Source organism: Leptopilina heterotoma, unplaced genomic scaffold (assembly GCF_015476425.1).
Source record: "Leptopilina heterotoma isolate Lh14 unplaced genomic scaffold, ASM1547642v1 Lhet_214, whole genome shotgun sequence".
Lineage (NCBI taxonomy): Eukaryota > Metazoa > Arthropoda > Insecta > Hymenoptera > Figitidae > Leptopilina > Leptopilina heterotoma.
In genome coordinates this window covers 457756-473244 of record NW_025110932.1, presented here as the reverse complement: position 1 = coordinate 473244, position 15489 = coordinate 457756, and the positions used below count along the sequence as shown (strand labels likewise).

General features: G+C 31.6%; 2 protein-coding genes across 2 annotated transcripts in view; one reads left to right on the top strand and one right to left on the bottom strand.

Moving 5' to 3' along the window:
* The window catches only part of LOC122501751 (semaphorin-2A), a 335557-nt gene that overhangs the window by 21052 nt on the left and 299016 nt on the right, over window positions 1-15489 (top strand). Inside the window, exon 2 of the mRNA XM_043611465.1 lies at window positions 11644-11694. The gene's annotated coding sequence lies outside the window, so the exon portion shown is untranslated. The remainder of the gene's footprint in view (window positions 1-11643; window positions 11695-15489) is intronic.
* LOC122501755 (trypsin-like) overlaps window positions 1-15489 on the bottom strand; it is a 162490-nt gene that overhangs the window by 58035 nt on the left and 88966 nt on the right. The gene's annotated exons all lie outside the window — the stretch shown is intronic.

Below are 15489 nucleotides of genomic sequence, written 5' to 3'. Positions count from 1 at the left end.
ATTGTGTTTTCTCAATGGATTCAATTGGATGTCTGAGAGTTGGTATTTGGGGCAGAAGCTCGTTCACGCTCAGCGTGATTTGTTATCGTAACACCCGCAATAGTGTTTGACTAACAAATCCTTATAGCCACATCGGGTGGCTTGATTCTCAGCTCGCCCTCAAGCGCAAAATTCCAACCCCTTGGAAAAACAGTGAGTTTTCCACAATTTGTGATGAGACCAACACCAAGAGACTATATCAGCCACGTAACCAACTTGCAATTTAACCATCCAAGCATACAGCAATTTCAAACTGCCACTGACATGCCAACAGCAAACCTCCGTTTAAATCCTTCAGGTGAGCAAGCTATATCTTAGACAGAGATAAATCAACTAAGATTCCGGAAATTTACGCGCGACCTCAATCCCATGACGCTATCATTTTAAGGAGCAAACAGGTTAGGTATATGAATTACTAAATTTTCTTGATGTTATCCTAATTTAAAATAGTATCCTAAACGTAAATTTTTTATCTGAATATTTTCCATTCAAGATATTTGGATTTCCAAGATAAAAATTAAATGCAAACGCACATACTTTATCTACAGTAGTAAAATTTTAATCAATATATTTTTAAATACTTAAAAGCTAAAAACTGCACCTGAAAAGGTTTTTATAAGAATAACTTTTATGTGGACAGTTTAGAATTGTATAAAATTTCTGTCGTTCGGAGCAATTTCTCTGTATTATGTATCAGGTAATGTAACATTCAGTTTAGGGGGTTTTCTTTCCATAATAGAGTAAGCCGATAGTCTCTGTAACGTGCTCTGTCTTTGTGTACTGCACGTTCTACGATCGAGTTTCTCGTGGTCTTCTTGGAAGTACTGCTACTACCCTGAGGACTTGAAACTTGCGCGAGGACGCAGAATAATTAATGCGATGGTTTCTATTGGGAACTACCAGGAAATACTAGCCTCAAGGCGAAGTTTATATGGAGGTGTTTCCTGAGAACGAAGGATAGTACTATCGAGAAACTGGAAAGCTCATGTGCACATTTCACGACAAAACTCCTTAGGTACATAAATACATAATTTCTCCTGGCCTTATGTTCATTATGTATGTACAAGCCTATTGACTTGTTGGTATTATGTCTACGGTTTTTATTCATTTTGTAAAGTTAAATTTCAACTTCATGACAAGTTTAATTAGTTGATTCTTTAGTTTTGATATTTGTAAAAAATGGAAATGAAATAATATTTGGAGAACTCACTATTCGGTGTTAAGATGCTTACAGTAAATTTTAGGGACGCGAATGGTGTCATTGATTTTGGGTTATTCATAAAATAACGAGGGGCTTCGCTCGTTCATTTTGAATCTTGCCAATTATCCGACACGATCATAAAATACGAAGTTGTGCGCACGAGAGAGCTTTTACTTTACGAGATATTGTTACAGAATTTACAATCACCTGATAGGCAATATGAGTTTTTGCGTATTCACGATTTACTGCATATGCGCGAATTCGTATCTACACTTTGACGTTGACGTTACACGAGTGACCACCAACGCATACGTATTTCTCTCGGACAGTGACTTTAAATCAAATTATAGGCGACGCGGTTTCCCACACATATCCCACTGTGCGAGGACGATGCATTTGTTGAACTGTTACTAGTGCCTTGCTTCATCTGATTAGCTTTGACATTTTCCTCTATTTCAGCTCACAATGTTGGATTTCTGTCAACAATGACCTATATGTATTATTAGTTTCAAAATATTACTGTATTCAATTATAGATCAATTTGCTTCAGTTCAAGTAGTGAGATTTTGAAAGTGGAATATTTTTAGTACTAGTCCAATAATTCGATTGTCGATAAAATACTCATTAAAGTTACATTCAGTATATTATATATTATACATATATATACTTTATATAGTTTTCATTTGCAGCGGAGAGAATATTTAATTGACAGTTCTGATGCGGCAAACACGAAAATAATTTATTTGTTTTGATGCCAATTTATGATTCTGATTTTACAGGTAGACGAGAATTTGGAATTTTAATAGACATCTACATTTCTGATTCACTCCAAATAGTGAAGGATAATTTTTATTAACATAATATGCATAAAACAACATAAAACAACATAAAATGCAATCATTAATTAAAACTACTTTTAACCTGATTATCCTTTGGACAAATGTGGACGATCATCATTCTGATGTTAGAAGTGTGACTAAGAAATATATGAACGTCAAGATTGATATTATCAGGAAATATTTTCACTCTTCCTTCTATTATGAGCGATCTTGAAGGAAGGTTGGAGAACTTATTGCCTGGATACAAACTATGCAAATATAAAGCTCATTAATCTCGAGGATTTGTTAACATGATAAGAGCCGTATTAATCCTATAGGCATTACAGGTCGTGCATTACACCTTATCAACTCGTTTGACATGTACAAAGGTCCGCGTTGGCAGTAAGGTGTTGTGTTTCACGACTTTCCTTGACGTAAATGTGGTATAATGTAAGTGCGACAAGTGGTGCACATACGTGTAACGTGTAGGTGAAAGAGACGATGTTCCCTGTGTACAATGTGACGGAACGGTCGTTTTCTACCTATGGGGCTTCACGGTAAGCTTTGTGCAGGATCAAGTATGAGGTGCGATGTGCAAGATCGAAAGTACTGCATTCCAACGTTGATTTAAAAAGATTTTCTTCTGTGTGTGCGAGAGAGGCAGTCGAGGGGCGCAGGCGCTTTCTCGCTTTCATGTCTGTACGTTCGCGATCCCCCTTTTGGTAAGGCTCCATAGGGTATCACATAAGAGAATGGAAATCCGCGAACTCACCATGTCGAACCCCATCAGACGTCTGCAATGGGGTGTCTGAAGCAGCCCTCCAGCATTGACTATACCACCTACGTGTCACACCTCATTAGCAAACTGCTTCGTTAACACCCTCCACAATTTCGGTCATTTCACTATCAAAGACTTTATAAGTAGCATTCTGCAATGCTCTTCGTATTTAATAAATTTATTTTCAAGCAGTCTCATAATTATAATTATACAGAAAACTATTAAAGAAGTAAACAACACCTGTTAATTTTGTTCAGAATTTCACCTTTTGGATAAGTTTCTACAATAACACCTGTTTCTACAATCTTCTTACAAAGTGTTTAGTTTTAAATTTGGTGGCGGTTGTAAAAAGTTATTTGAGCATTTCATTCCTTTGCCTTTCGTTTTCGGCATCAATTTCCTCAGAGGAAAACGACGTCTCGTAACCTGAGCGTAAATGCAGTAGTTTCCGTTTTGACGGACCTTTTTTTCTACCTGAAGGAAGGAGCATCTGCAAAGTTTAGGTATTTCCATCTACATACGAATGTAAGAGCAACGTTGTGTTCCAAAGCAATGGTGACCGTAAAAGGGGAATCACCGACAGATAGCTCGGGCGTCCGCACTCGTAAACCAGAAACTTGCGCAATCACAAGTTGCCAGAAGTCTGCTGGGGATAGAAAGTCATAAAACTACCGTAATTGTAAAACACGATAGGGTGGAGGCGGTCGTCGAAAACCCCGATGCCACGGAGGCGCAAACAGTGATTTATTTCACTTGTTGAAAACGGTGCCATTCTCTTTGATGAGAGCTCCTTGTACAAAAATGACTTTTGCCAACACGCCCGAAGAAAAGTAACTTGATTGCAAGGAAAAAAAAGGGGAACGAAATGGTTGGGGGAAATTTTTCCTGAAAACCAAAAATGCTTTTGAACGCGAAGACTTTGCCACTCAAGTAGGAGACTTTAAATTTCAAAAACGGAAGCTTCTCACTCGAATGGCTTTCCATTGGACTTTCGAATTGCTTAGGTCGAGGCGAAAGGTCCTCAAAGCTCGATTTTCTTTTATCGGAATCCGATATTCGTTTCCGTTCTTACAAAAGCTACTGCTGGAAGCAGAGCTTCTATACTTGCGCTTCTTTCTTCACTCAATCTTCGTGGAGGGGGGGAAGGTATGAGGCTGATGTCAGACGTCCTTAGAGTAAACGCTGGACCTTGGTGCCACTGATGGCCTCTGAAGCTAATGTTGAGTGTCTTTCCGGTCTCCACAGGTACTCTAGAAAATCGACCACGTGAGACGAGTACGGATGACCAGCATTCTCCAACTACAAAAATCGAAGCCATTAACCTCACGTCGACCCCTTCCTGACTCCTAGATTATTTATAAGAATCACTGATATCGCCAAATTTCTCCCCTTCCACTTCCTCACCAAACGTTCAATTTCCCAAGTTGGATCAATTTTCGAAATTGATATCAAAATGTGACACAATTTCATTTACTTTCTCAAAATCGAATAAATAAGGATAGATTAGAATTACAACACCGAAATCAAAATTAGCTTTATGGTCCATCTTGTGAATCATTTGGTGCGAAAATATCTATTTAATAGTTATGAAGTTGGAAAATTAGGAAGAATTTTTCTCGCTTTCATCAGTAGTGCAATTTAAGGGGCCATTATAGAAAACTCTTTTCGATTTGTTGTCAGTGACCGAGGAAATCGAAGCTATTCTCGCTGGTCAGATTAACGTCAATTTCAGGAGCTCCTTCACAAGGCGTTCACGTTGATATAATCGACGGCTTTTTTCATTTTCTTTCTATTTTTTATTGCAAAAGTACAAATTGCAATCAATGTCCATTAATTTGTACAAAACTGTTTGAATCCTTTAAATTCAATTCTAACATTTTTTGTTCATTATCTGTAAAAAGTTTTCTTTTTAACTTGGTACATAATAATAATAATAATAATGAAAAAGGTTTTTTTTATATAACAAACTGAGAAACGACATGACCGAACGAAAATTCTCTATAAAAATGCATGTCACGATGAGGTGAAAATTCCATTTGGATCCACTTCTTTGGTTATCATTCGGAGGCACTGTGACACAAGAGAAGCTCTAGGGGGATGTCCGCGTTTATTCAAAAAGGGATCTTTTTTTTCAACAGTCTGTATTCACCACTTTTCTTTATAAGAGAAAATGAAGCACAGTCGTTTGCTATCGGATACGATGTGAAACTGATTGCAGATTGACCAGAACGGATTTCACAGAAAACATCGATTCAAATGATGCCCTTTGAAATGGAAAACGAAGAAAGATTACTCAGACTCAGTCAATAGCCAACCTCCATTCGTAAACCATTGGTAGGCAATCCATAAAAATGCAAAATTCTATCAAGTACACTTTCGTGAAAAAAATTTCTCCTTTTTAAATCTTTTCTACTTTTTTAAAAATCCCTTTATGCAAATAGGTACTTTCTAATATAAAATTTGTTTCTGATTTTAGTTTCACATATAAAATGGAAAATTCCTACTTTCCTAATTTCCTTTTAGAGTAGTGTGTGTATAGGGAAACAACCGGAAGTTTCGTGCTTCTAGTCATAAACTGTAACTTTTCAAACCTTTCAATTACTTTCAATGATAAGCATAATTGCGTTAATAAGCGTATTTCTTTGGACAGATTAAAAAAAATGTTTTCTTGTTAAAACAGAATTTCTCTAAAATTTCATTAATACCATTAATACTTTTACCGAGTGATAATTTTTCATTTATAGAAGACAATTTTTCTTTATAGCGATAATCTAGTAATATTGCAGGTAATATTTTTCGTTTATCCACAAATTGCAGTTGGGAAAAGTATTTTACACTCGCGAGCGGATAATAATATTTCAGACTATGATCTGTTTTAGTGAATTAACTGGGGAAAAAAATAATGTAGGAGACTTGAACTTTAATCCTGAATGTGTGTGCGAGTTTATCTCAACGAGGCACGAAGTGAAAGGACGATTTTAAGGAGTTTTCAGTCTAAGCTTTGTAATCCCATGCCATTACTCAAACATGAGTGGATGTGTAGAGGACAGTGTATTGAAAATTTGAAAGTAAAGGGAATACAAAGTATCAGAGAGGAAAATCACACCAAGAGTCCAGGAGGACAATGGTTTTATATAAATGCTTTATATACTCGAAGATATATTGAGGATGGGGTATCTAGATACTCTCCAGGAAAACGGAAGATTCGAATCCATCTTCCATTCTAATCCTCTACTCTTGCCACACTATGTACATATCTATTTTATTTGCTATCACATATTTTTGCTATGAAGCTTTTGCCTTTTGTCAAAATCTCTCCATCCATGTTGTATGCAAATTAACAATAAAACTTTTTCCCAGCAGTAAATCATTTCCAACAGAAAGTAAATGTATTTATTTGAAAATAAATTCTTTTGCTTTACTGCGGAATTTTTAGCAAAATATTAAGAAGCTTTGTAGACTTTTGATGTAGAATGATTAAAGCACTATTTGGAATGGTTCAGTTTCACCCCAGAGAGTAGGGAAATTGTAACATGATACTCGGTTTTCCTTTACAAACACTCTTATACCATTTCCCTCCGATAATTATTGATTTCGATTTAGAAATGCTGTAACCACAGTTTAAATATAAATATTCTTCTCTAAAATTCACTATTTTAATCGAAATTTTCTATCTTTAAATTATTAATATGAATTTTATTGAATTTTTGGATATTAGTTTTGAAATAATTTCACTAGTCCTCTAATGAATACTGTTAGTAGGTTTGGATTACTGATTCGTCAAAGGAAAGAGCTTGAAACTCTCCTTTGTTAATTATCGACAACCCTATTGATTAGACCTGGACCTAACAAAGCTTTGTTTATGTGAGAGAAAATGGTAAACGATTTCCTTTAGCGTTTAATTATTTCTCAGTGATGTTAAATTGTTCCCACGTTCTCTAATATTATCCAACTCTAATTAATTTTTAAGCTAAGATTAGTGTCCGATTGTAAAAGTTTGAGGAAAGTGAGAAAAAGAAGAAAGATTTTAAAGTGAAGAAAATGTAAAAGAAAAATTTATTTCCTTAATAATATACTCTGATTCTAAGTATGCTTAATATTGCTCCAATCTAATTAGAAACTTTAATAAAGTAATTTTTTCAACTTGAACTATTTTTCAAGTTTATTTAATTTTACCTTCTAAATAGAGAAAAATCAATACTTCCTGTTCCAATGATGTGGATAATCAACTTTGCTCTTGCTATGAATATAAGATACATAAAGGTGTTAATTACTTTCAAGAGGGAAGTGATTACTGAGTTTTTTATAAGATACCCTGCTTCATAAAGTATAAAAACGGAGTAAAAATAGAAAAATACTGAAAGCGTCAATTTCAGCGGTGTGTCTAGGGAATCAATTATTACAGCAATTTTTTAAATTCGTTTATAAAGAAGTAAATATTAATTTTTGAGTTTGTGAAAACCTGGAGTTTTTTCTCAATAGAATAATAAAGTTACTTATCTCCGCTGGGTGTAATGAAAGGATCCCAATAATGGCATTGCCAGATTATACAAATGAGAGTGGGGTGCAGCTCAGTCAACCTCAAATGGGCGAGGTTCGACACTTTGAGTGGAATCGTCTTGAGAACTCAGAATCCGACCTCAGTGGGGTTTCCTGATCTTTGGAATTATTTAGCGTTGCGTAAGAGATTGAACCCGTCTTTTCGTTTCTCATTGAAGAAAGTGCCAATCTTGGTAATCTTTTTAGTTTTCTTCTTGAGAATAATTGAAAAAATTAAATTACTTCAGCGTATCTAATTCACTGACCTGCTTCTAATCTAAATTCCCTTGTTTATTATTTTATCTTAACTTAATCTTTATTTATATATTTTATACTTGTTATCCTCGCAGAAAAATGTTGTATTACATTTAGAAAACGAATCAGCGATATTTAGAAATCCTTTCGTAAAAATTGTATTCCGAGTATGTCGGATAAAAGTAAAGATTGGAGTGAGTGTATTTTTTGAATGAAATTTTGTATTGTATAGGCAGCGGTGCATTAAGGAACGATAAGTACTATTATATGCCACGTGGTGAAATTGAATTCTCGCGCCGCCGCTTTCTGAAAATAATATTATGTTTTATGTTCCCGACACCCGCGCAACTTTACTTCACCCCACATCTTATTGGAATCCCTTAATAGGAATTTTTCACATTTTCCGTCAGCTCCTGCAAATAAGAGCGTCGGCAAATCCATTGGCACAGATTCCAATGTGCGCTATCCCGCGGAACCCTGTTTGCTTTCCCTTCCATTTCCGCTGGGTTTGAAGCGCGGAATTTTCTCCCGATAAAAACTCGCGACTCCGACTTCTTTCAAGATGGTGAGAATCCCCCCAAAAAGCGCTCGATAACCTTTCGAACAGTTTTACGAGGCGAAATTATACGATTTGGAAATGGGTTTTCTGTAAATCGTCCGTAAAACCAATAGAAGGTTTCCTTCTTTTGTTATTCTGTTTCATTTAACACACATGTAGGTACTGTTATCATATTGTGAATCTACAGAGCGCTTTCGAAGAACTCTCTGAATTTCTAATTGTTCCGTCAGTGATGTAATTTCTGCTGGAAAAATCAAGAAACTAAGTCGACATATTAGAAGATGATTTTTCACACTGCTGAAGAGTTATGTTCAGGTTTAATATATGGCTTAGGTCGAAAACTGCGCAGGTAAGAATAGTCAGTGTCTGCGTGGAATCGATAGAGCTCGAGGAGCACACAAAGGTAATTTGGGAAAGGGTGCGGCCTTTGAGAGTCATTTTAAAGTCCATTAAAAATATCGCAAAAAAAAGTTTTGCTCAACTACATCATAAAAATATTTCCCAACTTCCCTGCTTTCTTCAATCGCTAACAGACAATGCTGAACGTTTGCATAATAAAAATTACCAAGAATAAACATTTCGAGTTTCTTTTATCACTTCTTGCCCCATGTGCATTTCTGTCCATGAAAACAGTTATTTTGGTTATTTGATTCATAATGTAGCGCAGAAACACGGGATTTATTTTCTAAATGGATTTCGGAGGCGACATGCTCAACAGGAATTATCGTAAACTCCTTGCTAAACCGGGCGCTAAGCTGAAACCGCGGGTCGCAGCTGAACACATCGTGTCGCAATAACTTTGAGAATTCGCATTAACATAAACGCATTTGGACAGAACACGCGTCCTGCTTTGAATTATATTTAAATGTATTCCTAGGGTGATGTTTCTATAGTGCGGATGAGTACGAAGGTTTTATGAGCTCATCTACCTCGGTGATAAACGTTTACTTCAAATGAACTATCATTTTCCTTTCCTTTCATATCCAAACGAAAGGGACGAATAAAAGAGTTTACTGAATTTATTGAATCTGGGAAATAAAGTTTTTCTAACTAGTCCAAAAGTTTGTCAGTAAATAATAACTGGAGTAGAAAGTTAAAAGTCGACTCCAAACGGGAGTTTCGAAAAATTCCATGGAAGTACCCCCTGAAAATTCCATGTAATTTCCTTGGAGATTCCGTGGAAATTCTTATTTTAAAATTTCTATTCGGATTAGAGTCTAATAATAAGCTTTGTTGCAATTTATTTGCAAAACTTTAATGAAATACGCATTTTGAAAAAAAATTGCAAAAAAGCTTATTAGCAGACTCTAATCTTAATACAAATGTTAAAATAATGAAATAAAAAACTTACAGAATTTCCTTGACTTTTCCCTGATTTCCGGACAAAATTTTCAATTTTTCCCTGACCCTAAAGAATATTCTGATTCACTCTAAAAATGATTATGGATACTCAAAAAACTGTTCTATTTCATTTAATTACGAATTTTTTTAAATGTAAAATTATTTCAATACACCAATAAATTCTTTTTTAAATAAATATTTAATCATTATTATTATTCCATAGAAATTAAGATTTTCAAAAAATTTCAATCAACTTATAAGAATATAAAATTATTTATTCAATTATTTAAAAAAATTTTAATAAAATCTTTTCCAAGAATTAAATTATTTTTACAAGTAATAAATTTTTAACATCCTTTCCAATTTTTATTGGAAAATTCTACAAGAATTCATTTATTTAAATATAAAAATGAATAATTTATTGAGTAAACGAATATTTTTCAAAATTCAATCCTCAAAAAGAATTTTATCTACAAATTTTTAAATAATTAAATTTTTTCGAGGAACTTTAATAAAATTTTCAAGAATAATTACATTTGCCGAGGAATTCGATAAAAATTGTATTAAAAATAATTGAAATTCAGCATTGAATTTTATTATTTATGAAAATAATTGAATAACGGTAAAAATTTTTATTATAAAATAGTAGATATTACAAATGATTGAATTGAGGAAAATTTTTGAAAATAATTGAATTTCTGCGAAGTATTTTATTATATTTGAAAATAATTGAATTCTTCTTATGAATATTGGTCATTATGAAAATAATAGAATTTTACAATGAATTTTATAAAAATTTCTGAAAATAATTGAATTTTGGAGAAGAATTTTATTATTTTTAAAGATAATTCAAATTTTGACGTGACATTTAAAAAAAATTTTAAACACAATTGAATATCTGCGAAGAATTTTATTACTTTTGAAAATAAATTGAATTTCTGCAATAATTTGTAACTTTTTCTAAATTCAATTTTTTTCCAGTACTTTAATAAAAATCCATGACTTTTTCCTGATTTCCCTGACCTATGACAACCCTGGAAATGTTAAAATATTTTTAAAATAAAAAACTTGCAAAATTTCCATAAAAACTCCACGGAAATTCCATGGAGAAGTTCCATGGAAATTCCAGAGGGTACTTCCAATGGAATTTTTCGACGTGGGTTACTCTCTCGCAAGTTAACTTTTCCCCATTTTCTTTAACACTGAAAGCGTGCTACTTTTATCCCATTGGGAGTTAAAATTAATAGTGTATTTAAAAAATATGAAATTTTTATTCAAGAGTATATCATAACTCGTTGATTAGTTATACTTATCACCTAAAAAGCCAAAAGTAAATATTCATTTTGAAAGATAAAGAAATCATTTGCCAATTGACTTGGAGATTTTTACTAGAATTGGCCAATCTGTAGGATAAAGCTTATTCTCACGAAAGTCCGTGATTGCGTGCAAAGACTCTCTATGTTGCAAAACTCCGTGCACTATTGACTTTTGTTCAATACAATACCTACTATCTGACTTTTTTTCTTTTCTTTATTCAACTTTTCCTTAAAGTGTCTAAAGTGCTTTATTCGACGTTTCTGCGCGTTCTTTGTTTGAGAAAGATAAACTAAGATTGTAGACGCTCTTTTTCTCTTTTCATCGCTAGAAAAATTATATAATTTCAAAAAAATTGCAAAGACAACGATCAAAGGCCTTTTTAAAAGAAGAAAATACTAATTAAGCGGAGGTAAATGGAGAAAAATAAAAAAAAAATTCAAACTGTATTTGCAGTTTTATATTGAAACTCGAAGTGAATCTTTACAAAACTCTTTTTCAATCAGTTTTGTTCGGGGACTTGAAGTAGTAATTCCATTAATTGCACTTTCTTGGAATTAATTTAATAACAGTCAACTGAATTCAAAACGATTTTTCTTTTTTATTTCAGAAATGTTTTCTAGCTTTTGAAGATTATTAACTAAATCTCGAGGGTAAAAGATTTTATATCTTTTATTCAAGTTCCTGGCAAAAGTATAATTGTATCTTAATGGATTGATTAAATTTCTTAATTCACTAGTTATTAATTTTTTAATTTATATTTTTCTCTAGATGATAAAAAATTCATTTTTCGTTACAGTTCTCAAGAAGATGAAATGATTCCAAGATATGGATATTCTTGCAGAAAAAGGTATATACTTCTTCAGGCAAATATTTTTGAATTGAATTTTTATTTTATCGAACCCATTATTTGAAGGGACAATTATTGCAAAATGTAAAGAATTCCAGTGGATTCGATCTTATAAACTTTTTCCTTTGGAAGGAGAGATTGATTCTAGAAAACTTGATAAATAATTAAATTTAAAACAATTGAATTTTTTAAGCTTCGATTTTGCGACAAAGTTGACAAAGTTAAATTTTAATTGACCATGATAAATATCAATAAAAAAGGGGTAGTTACTTATTAATTGAAACTATTGTTGCGGTCATAGGGTTTAGTAATTCGAGAGCTTTTTCTTAATTATTAATTCTCGTCGATAATTTAATTTGTGTCATTCCTACTCTAGCTACTGTACTACACACTAAAAAAAAAGTTTTACTTTTAGCCTGTTTTCGAGGCTGAATTCAAGGTGTAAACGGAGTCAGCCCCATTAAACAAGGACAGACTTATGTGAAATACATGGGCTGAATTTAAGGTGTAAACGGAGTCAGACTTTTTTTTTCCTGTGTAGTCCATACTTGTGAAACTCGATTTTGTTTTCTTAATTAATGATTATTTTTCGATTTTCTTGTTGTTTTATTTATACGCGTTATATAATTTTTTAATCATTAAATTATGGGTTTATTTAAAAATCGTGAGTGATATGTTTTGTAATGTGAATTTTCATTTTTAGTCGAAGTACACAATTATGGTGTTGCAATCGATAGATACCACGACGATGTAATTGTATCCCTCCAATTGTTTTTCAAATCTACATCCCTCCGCAATGTTATCTTAATATTTATACCGTTTTCCGCCAATTTTAAGATAATTGCAGTCAACAACCCCGAAAACTTCTCAGATTATTAGTTTGCGTATTTCAATTAAAACTTTTAATTTTATTAGGTCACTCGATATTTTGTTAGCCCCCGTGTGGAAAAATATTGTGGCAGTCTAGAGTCCAATGATTTCCCGATTAGCAATCATCAAGTCCGTCTAATTCTAGACGGTCCATCAAGTCCCGAATCAGTGACTTAACAGATTGGCTTATTAGAAAAAATCTAAGTCAAATATGTCCGTCTAGTACGGTGTTATTAAGACCGTCTAGATTTGGTCTAGGATGTTATATGCGCATGCGTCGATGAATGCCCAGCTGTTAAGTAACATGGCGCCTAATGGCGTCGCGTCGTTTGGCGTCGTTAGATCAGTCAGTGTGTGATGCATTTTGTTTGTGAATTATAGTATTTGTTGTGGTTTCTGTTTTACGTGAATAATAATGTGCTATGTTGTTGTTGTTTTCTGTATAATTTAATTTTAAATGTGCACTGAAAAAAATAGATTTTGATGTGTTTCTATGTGTTTTGATTAGTCGGCTGAAGCTAGCAGTCGTACTCAGCATCAATGTTTAGGCGTCATCTACAAATATGCCTCTCCTTCAAATTTTGTAATACTTAATGATTTAAAAAACCATCGAGTATTGTTATTTGAGAATCAATATTCACTAAATAGCAAATTTAGTAAGTTTTTATTTATTAATTTCATTAATTAGTGGTTGACGCCTAAAGATTGGTGCTGAGTACGACTGATAGTTTCATCTGGCTGTTTTGATTTGCAGTAAATTTTATTTTACAAAAAGACTACTATCTCCAATGCCAAAGATTGGGAGGGACACAAAGCCTTACGCTTAAAGAAAGTTGAAGTGAAAAATACAGAAAGTTAAAATATTTTTTAATACTTTTTATATAAAAAAAAGTCATTAAAATTATTTCAAATATAATTAAGTTTTATTATTCTAAGAATAGTTGTCATAACATATAATGAGAAATTTTGAATAGACGTAGATTAGAATTTACTAGCACTGCTGATCAGACCAGAAACGCTGGTCTATTCTAGACGATAGCGTGGAAGTTTCGTTTCAATTCTGAACAGCCGCTCGACAAGACCGTCTGACCTGGGTCTAGAAAGACGTTAGACAGTCTATTAAGCGCTTGGTCAGCGCCCTAAAATTTTTCCACACGGGCCGGTACAATATTCCGAGTTCAAATTTATCTTCACACGGAGAAAACTTTAATAGTTAAAATTAATATGTTATGCTTAACTCTCTTGATATAGTTTAATAAAATATATTCTGTACTTTTATATATAGATATATTACCTTTCCATATGTTTGCTCTTAATATCTTCAAGTCAATTTCTATAAATAATTTATAAATTGCAAATTCAATAAAATTATAAGTTAACTTCAATTTTCATTATCTTCAATTTACTCTGATCGAAAATACTCCAAAAATTAAAATTTATTTTACATTAGTTTAAATCAATTAATTTCATTCAGCAAAGTCGAAATTAATTTTAATTTAATATTTATCGAACATCATTATTTATGCAGAAAAAGAAAGATTGAACGATCTCACTTTTGAATTATAGGTAAAAATAACTAATTTGATAGTAAAAAGTCAGTTATTGAATAAATATTTTTTTATTAATGAAATAGTTCATAATTATAACTAATTATTAGTTAAATTTACTTTTAGGACAGGTTTAAATAACTGAAATTTTTGGTAACTAATAATTCAATTAGTGAAATTATACTTTTCTTGTTGTTATATTTATTTAATAATAATTAGTTATTTTTTAATAACTTTTGAAACAAAGCAGGGTAGCCACATGTCAGTAAAGTCAGTAAAGTCAGGGAAATGACAGGAAAAAAATTTCTGTTAGGAAAATTAAGGAAATTGAGACTTTTTTCGACCTATTTTCAAAAATTGCGACTTTTTCGACTTTTCTTCCAAATATTGCAATAAAATACTACATTTTCTAGTATAAAATGCAATTTATATCGATTTTTAAAGTGCGAAAAATAACTATAAACAAATCTTTCAAGAATTATTTTGATTCACTTTTTTAAGATAAAATTAAATTTTTCAAATATATCTGTAATAAAAATCTTTTTGAATAATTCAAATTTTCTAAAATTTAATTGAAAGTAATTAATTTTTTCAAGTATTTTGTTACAATTTTGGAAAATCAACTTTTAAAGAAAATTAAATGCAAATTTGGAAAATAATTGAATTATCAAAAATTTTAATCAAAAATCTTTAATTGGAAAATTTAAAAATGAAATAATTAATGATAATTAGCTTCTAATTTCTTAAAATTCAATATTTTCAATATTTTCAATTACATATTTCCGAAAATTTAAATACGCACAAAAAATAATATTTTAGAAATTATTTTTAACATTTTGGAGAGAAAAATCATGTTCCAAATATTTTATTAAAATTCATCAAAAAATAATAAATTTGTTTTTTTAAATAATACAAAAACTTTTTTAAGAAGTTCAATTATTTTTAAGAAATTACATTAAAATATTTTTAAAGACTAATTCTTAGAATTGTTTTATCAAACTTTTTTGATTTCATTTATCTTCGAACAAAGTGAATAAAAATTCATAAAAATTTACTTTTTTAGACTTATTAAAAAATTGTAAAGAATTATAATTAAAATTCTTTCAAAATTTGATTATTTTTATGTATATTTTTCAAAAATTCAATTATTTTCACCAAATTTCAATTGTTTCTTTGGAAATTTTTCACTTGTATATAATTAAAAAAGTAGGTAATATTTTTCAAAAATTATTGAAGAATATTTTTAAAAAAAATTAATTGTAAGAATAAAAGAATTTCTTTATTATAATTTTTTGAAAATCCACTACTTTTGTAGTCAAAAGTTCTTTATCAAGTTTTGACGTTTCGACACAAACTGTCACTGAAAAACACGTGTCTA